This window comes from Elephantulus edwardii, unplaced genomic scaffold (genome assembly GCF_000299155.1).
Source record: "Elephantulus edwardii isolate Elephantulus edwardi_28Jun2011 unplaced genomic scaffold, EleEdw1.0 scaffold00007, whole genome shotgun sequence".
Classification (NCBI taxonomy): Eukaryota; Metazoa; Chordata; class Mammalia; order Macroscelidea; family Macroscelididae; genus Elephantulus; species Elephantulus edwardii.
In genome coordinates, this window is record NW_006399757.1 from 13,398,079 (window position 1) to 13,405,500 (window position 7,422).

A 7,422-nucleotide genomic window follows, 5' to 3' on the forward strand; every position below is an offset into this window, starting at 1 on the left:
CATTCCGAGCAGCCTTTTGGAATCTTCTGTTCAGCTCTTTAGTATCTTGAATTCTTCCTTGTGCTTTGGCTTCTCTACGCTCCAGTGCAATCTTTAGAGTTTCTTCTGACATCCATTTTGGTCTTTTCTTCCCTTCTGTCTTTGTAATGACCGTTTACACTCTTCCTGAATGATATCTTTGAATAAGACACTGAAAAATATTGTGATGATATTTATATCATGTCTAAATATCTTAGAACTGTGACATATTTCTGGAATTTTAGAACTATCAATTTATAACATATTTCAAAATGTAATATATCTGTCTTTATAAGTTATTATTTCATGTTACTTTTAAGCCCTTAATCCATATATAATGTATTTATATTTATTTAATAGATACGTGTTTATAGGCATGTTGGGGGTATAGTCCAATGGGAACTGCACTAAGAAGCCAAAGGCAGTTCAAATGCATCAGTGGTTCCTTGGAAGAGAGATAGATAGGCAACCTGAACCATGAGATTCCTCCTTAGAAACCCAGTGGAAAGAGATATAAATTGGTTCAATTTGAAACTATAAATTTGTTTTTAAAGTACTTGGGTCTCACATAATTAGGTTTTTGTATATCTGGAATAAAGATCAATGTGGAATCAGTAGTTTCAAAAAAGCAGCAACATCTTAGAATTTCTTAATAGAATAAAGTAATACTTGCAAATATTCTATGTTTGTAAAACTAATCTGTTAACTTTCAGTTATGCTTGTTCTTTCCATCAACAAAAATATGTCAGTCATAGAAATTTATCATTGTATATTTAGTGCTTTATTTTTTGTAATATAAGAAAATATTCTTTTTGTAAATAAAATAATATTGGTGATAATATTTAGATTTAAAGAATCAAGCAATTTGGATTTATCTTTTAATGTGATTGGCAAACTTCGAATTAAAATGAAAAGATTATAATGAGGTTTGTTGCCATTCCTTGTCTCTCTTTATATACACTGATCTCATGCCAAAGTATTTTCTAACCAGGTTAAAGTCCAATTCTTCACTCATGTTAGACCAAGATTCAATTGAGTTAAATTTTTACACTGACTGCCAGTCAACCTTATCATGAACTTTCATTATGTGCATGTAATTAATTGGGTCCAAGAAACAATATCAGTCCTGAGTTGTATGTCTTTTCCCCCGACCATATAATTAGAATATAATTACCCACAGGATATCAGAATGATGCAAAACCTTTCCTCTAAATGTGCCCTCATTAGGAAACAAGCCTCAATATACACTTATTCAATCAGTGTGAATTAATTAAAATGTTACTGAAATCAGAGAGGGTAGCAATAAAGAGTTTCTGACATCTATTAAGAGTCTATCACTTGAGATCTGCATGCACAGTTTATATTTAAACCCATTTAGTTCAAGTAGGAACTTTGCCATATAATGTTATGTACATCCATGTACTAGCACATCCGAGTAAGTGAATCAGAGCATGTCATTGTTTGAAAAGATCATAGTATATGCTTGGTACAAAACTTTCAAGAATCTAAGGAGGACTCTAGAGACCTCATTATTCCTTATGATTTCATAAAGGTGTACATTCACATTAATATGTTTGGTGGGAAAAATAATTTTTAACTTGAAGTATCCAGAAAATTAGCTCTCCATCCTACACTTTAATATGGAAAACCTGACACACTAGTTCTGAAGAAGCTTAGAATATTTGGGGAAAATTTATTATTGTTAATAGAAAATAGTTTCAATAATTTAATCTGAAATTATTTCAATAATATATTACTTCATAAATAAAACTTTCATATGCACCTAACAATATGTTCCTTTAAAAAGAATGTTTGCTATTGCATGTCATACAATCAGTCAGATATATTTAACATAATAAAAAATGGTTATTGTATAAAGAATCTAAGGAATATATGATGATAACCCACAACAAGTGTGTTTTACGTAAAAACAGTCTACATAAGACCTATTTGTCTTAAAATCTGTATTACGTGGGAGTCATTCAATAACATTTTATTGGATAAATTACTAAATAATATAAGAACAGTCAGTATTATTAAAGAGAATGATATGAACCGTGCATAAACCTATAAAAAGGAATAATTAAAATAAAAATCCATTTTTAAATGTTCTATATTATCACATAATTTCTTAGATTTTTTATTTTAAAACAATTTTATAACTCTGGTTTGGTAATTAAATTTTGACATTCCTACACACAGACTTGTACATCTTTATAATGGAAAATCTGAAAAAGAAATGAGATAACCCGAGTAATCTAGAATTTGTTATGTTTAAGATAATTATTAGATATACAATCTTACCAGTTTTTAAATTATTGATGTTCCTCCATAAAAAAAATTAACTCCTTATGGTTATCTATCTATCTATCTATCTATCTATCTATCTATCTATCTATCTATCTATCTATCTATCTAATGTCCTCTCTAATTATAATCTTTCTGTCTATACTGTTGGTAGGAGTGTAAAATGGTGGAACCACTGTGGAAAGCGGTGTGGCACTTTCTCAAAGAGTTGCAAATAGAGATACCATTTGACCCTGCAATTCCACTACTGGGAATATATCCCAAAAGACCATAACTGACATCCAAGCAGATATATGCACACCTATGTTTATTGTAGCTTTGTTCACAATAGCAAGGACTTGGAAACAATCTAAGTGCCCATTAACAAACAAATGGATAGGCTTTGGTATATTCACACAATGGAATACTACGCTGCATTGAAAAACAAGGAACTCATGCAATATTATTCAAAATGGGTGATCATGGAGGACATTATGCTGAGTGAAATATCTCGGTCACAAAAGGACAAATACTGTATGGTGCCACTGTTGTAAAATGAGGCTGATATAGTGTTGGGGTGAGACTGAGAAAAACTGGATAAATTATGTATACTTCATTGAAGCCAATGAGGGAAAGAACTGTTTAAAAGTAATATATTTTAGGGAATTATGATTATCATAAGAGTTTGGAATGAGGGTTGCAGAGGAGAGTATACTGGGGTGGGAGTGGAGGGGTGCAGGGGACTGTATACCAATGAGGAGTTTTTCTTTTTCTTTTCAAGGAGAAGAGTGAACTGGGGATGGGGGGGGGGGGGGTGGGAAGAAAATTGCAACAATGCATGAATGGAAATTCAAGATCTCTGAAAATGTTCATTGAAATTAATAAAAAAAAAATAAAAACATAGATCTTGGTGGTACAAAGAGATAAGCAGTGAGCTGGTGACCTAAAGAATTGGAAGTTTCCACTATTCATCCACCAGCTCTAGAGAGAAAGACATACTGATTTTGTTCTGCAAAGAGGACAAAAAAAAATAACTTATAGGGCATTTCTACTACAAACTTAAATAGAATTGGTGACACCTAACAATAACAACACAAACACACATGTATGTGCATACACATGTATGTGTACGTATAAATATGTGTGTGTGTATATTCACATCAGAGCTGTGTCTGTTCTAGATATCTATTTAATCTATATGCTGAAGAATTATTGGCATCAGGTTTGAAGGAAGATTTATCAACAACTTGTCTTATGCAGATGCTTGTTGAAAGTGAAGAGGACTTGAAACATTTGCTGCAGAAACTAAAAGACTGTGGCATTCCATATGGATTATACCTCAACATCAAGAAAACAAAAACCTCCCCACTAGACCAATAGGCAATATCATGATGGATGGATAAAAGATTGAAGATGTCAGTGATTTAATTTTACTCAGATCTACAATGAACACTCATAGTAGCAGCAGTGAAGAAATTAAAAAAAATGCAATGCAGTGGGAAAAATCTATTGTCAAGGACCTCTCCAAAGGGCTATATATCAACAATTTCAGTTTAAAGACTAAGGTGTACTTCATCCAAACCATGATGTTTTGTTTGTTTTCTTCAAATGATGTTTTCTTTATATTCTTATGTATAGAAAAGTCAGTGTGTACATCAGCCCAGACTAGTGGCAAGTTCTTTGGCCTTGGCCTTCTCTACTTTGGTGATGTGGGCCAGACTTGGACACCAGGAAGTTGCTACCCAGGGCGCATCAAATTTCATCAGATTTGTTGTAATTGGTCCTGATGGATTTCTTTTGTCTGCTAGGTTCACCTTCATGAAAGCAACAATAGTACTGGTCTTTTGGTAATTGAGGCAGCCCAGCCTTGCCTTGCCATTGACGCAGTAGAGAACGTCTAACTTGCAACCCAAGACCTGCAGGAAGACCACCAGCTCTATGGGGTCCATGTCATGCATTATCACTACCAGCTGGACCTTCTTGTTATCCATCAAGGTGATGACAGTATTCACCCCATTGTGAAGGACAGGGGGTCTCTTGGTAGGGACATCCCTTTTACCAGCAACCTTCTTCTCAGCCTAAGTCAACAGCCTCTACTTCTGCTTTGTCTCTGGTTGCTACTTGTAGGCCAACTTCTAGCAGTCTAAGGCCTGGATGAACTGGTAATGGCAGGTGACACCTTAAGTTACTTTTTGAGGATTACCCTTTGCCACTGCAATCTGATGTAGTGCGACCATTTGACAAAGCAGGTAAGGTGCCTTTTCGTTTGGATGGCCTCTCCGATGTCAAGTCTTGGGCCTTTTCTTGAACAATGGGTTCACTACTTTCATGGTCTCCTGATTCTTGACCATGGCTGGTGCTTCTTCCCCTTGCCCATTTTCCCTTTGGCATCTTGGACAGACTGACTATTGTGATCTCTTTAATCACTTGCTATGCATCTGAGATTGGGACAATGAAGAAAGATGAAAAAAAAATATGCCTTTGAGTTGTGGTGCATCAGAAGAGTACTTAATATCCCATGCCGTGCCAAAAGAACACGGAGAAAGTACAACCTGTGTGTTTTTTAGAGGCAAGGATGGTGAAACCCCATTTCACATACTTTGGGCATGCTGTCAGAAGGGTCCAGTCCTCCAAAAATGGGAAATACACTGTGTTGTGGAGCATGGGAAATCAGATAAAGAGAAGGAAACTCCCAACAGGAAGTACTGACTCAGTGACTGCCACACTTGGCTTGAGTAGACGGATATCATCAGTCAGGATGGCACTAGATAGGGCAAAGGTTGGGACCTCTTGTTCACAGGGTCTCTGTTAGTTGTCATTGAATCAATTGCACCTAACAACAGAAAAAAATATATCTATGTATGTATAGATATATATCAGCACTGATTCTTAGCTGACACTACAATGTATTATTAGTGGCTATTAATTGCATGAGAGGGAACTCTGGTAGCTTAGCAGAAAGGAATTGCATAGACATCCCAAAGGCATGTGATTGGAATCCACCAGCTGCTCCATAGAGAAAGATGGACAGTCTCTTTGTGTTCCTCTGAAAATCCATTAGAGGGTCAGAGATGGGTTGGCTCTGACTCAGCAGTACACAATAACATGCACACATATACACACATTTGTATATGTGTGTACATGTATTTGTATATGTGTGTACGTGTATTTGTATACGTGTATGTTATATTTGCAATATCTTACACTGTTTCACTTGTTACATTGTTTATTTTGGTGGAAATCAATCCAAGAAATGTTAGAAGAGAAATAATGGGCTATCTTTGCTAAGCACAAAGAGAAATTATCTTACAGAAGCTTGATTATTTTTAACAGGAAAGTTTTTCTGGAATTCTAATAACAAAGTCACACAACTAGAGCTGCTTGCCAATAACATGATTTGAGTAAAACTAACTAAAATACAATATTAAAAGTGGTTTTTTTTAGTTGTCAAGTGCTATTCAATTGGTTCTGGATCACAGAAATTTTGTATACAACAGAATAAAACAGCTCAATCCTGTGCCATCCTGCTGTGTAGTACTCTCAAACCATTGTTGTATCACTTTGTCAATCCATTTTGTTGAGAGTTTCCTGCTTGATTTACTAGAGAGTAAATCTCTCTACATACCAAGTATGCTGTCACCATCAAGAAGTATTTTTTAAAAATTCAGTTAATAAAGATATATAAAGATATTTTTGTTAATTGTTGCTCGATGATGTTCAGTCAAGTACAACTCATATTTTTCACAACCCATTAAAGAGAAAAAATAAATTTTCATCTTCTGAGGTACACTGAAAATCACAAATACTTGTATATTAATACCATGTCACTTAAACTATTTTGGAAAAATATTTTAAAGATAATTAAATGTCTAATGTTTAGGATTTAAAATATAATTTTATTTCATGAGTCTCCAAGAATTCAGGAATGTTTCATTTAAGTCCTATCTTTAATAATAAACTTTCTTTTACTATGTTAGGCACTAAACAGTTCCATCTATTGGATATTTTATATAACTACAAAAATATAAGCCTCAAAAAAATATAAGCCTCATAAGGTTTTTTGAAATTTATCAGTAATATTGAAATGCTTCAAAGGTTATTCCAGAAACTAAAGACCTGGCTGATACCCTTGATATCCTCCCACAACTCATATAAGCATGAAATTAATTTTCTTAGTACTCTTCAACATACCATCAGGTGAAATCCATGTGTATAACCTGCATTTGTGTCTCTTATAAAATGTATTTGCAATGAATAAGTCATTGATTGCAAAAAATTCAATCATTCTATCTCCAACTTCATTCCTGTCACCAAGCCCATGTTTTACAACTACTGATTCTTCTTCTCTGTTCCCAACTTTTGCATTCCAGTCACCCATTATTATCAATGCATCTTGATTGCATGTTCTATCTATCTCCGACTGTAAAAGTTGGTAGAAATCATCTATTTCTTCTTCTTTGGCTCTGGTTGTTGGTGCATATATCTAAATGATAGTGGTATTTACTGGACTTCCTTGTAAGCGTATGGATATGATCCTGTCACTCACGATGTTGTACTTCAAGATGGATCTAGAAATAACTTTTTTTACTATAAAGGCAACCCCATTTTTTCCTTGTCTTTTCATCTCCAGAGTAATATATCATATGGTCATCGGACTCAAAATGCCCCATGCCAGTCCATCTCTTCTCTCCAATGCCTGATATGTCAATATTTATGCGTTCCATTTCTTTCTTAAAAATTTCTAATTTTCCTTCATTCATGGCTCTCACATTCAAGTTAATTATTTTTAAGTGAGGAGGTAATATTAGTGAATGTCAATTTAGCCAGGTCTTTAGTTTCTGGAATAACCCTTGAAGCATTTCAATATTACTGATAAATTTCAAAAAACCTTATGAGGCTTATATTTTTTTTGAGGCTTATATTTTTGTAGTTATATAAAATATCCAATAGATGCAACTGTTTAGTGCCTAACATAGTAAAAGAAAGTTTATTATTAAAGATAGGACTTAAATTAAACATTCCTGAATTCTTGGAGACTCCACCACACTTCTCCTCACACAGCCCAGCCTCTTGGATAATCTGCTCTGCGTACAGATTGAAAAGGTATGGAGATAGGAC

At 34.2% G+C, this 7,422-nt stretch overlaps 1 protein-coding gene and 1 pseudogene across 4 annotated transcripts in view; both read right to left on the reverse strand.

The window, feature by feature from the left end:
- DGKB (diacylglycerol kinase, beta 90kDa) overlaps window positions 1–7,422 on the reverse strand; it is a 1,124,393-nt gene that overhangs the window by 747,103 nt on the left and 369,868 nt on the right. The window lies entirely within an intron of this gene.
- On the reverse strand, window positions 3,960–4,695 carry LOC102847506 (annotated as a pseudogene).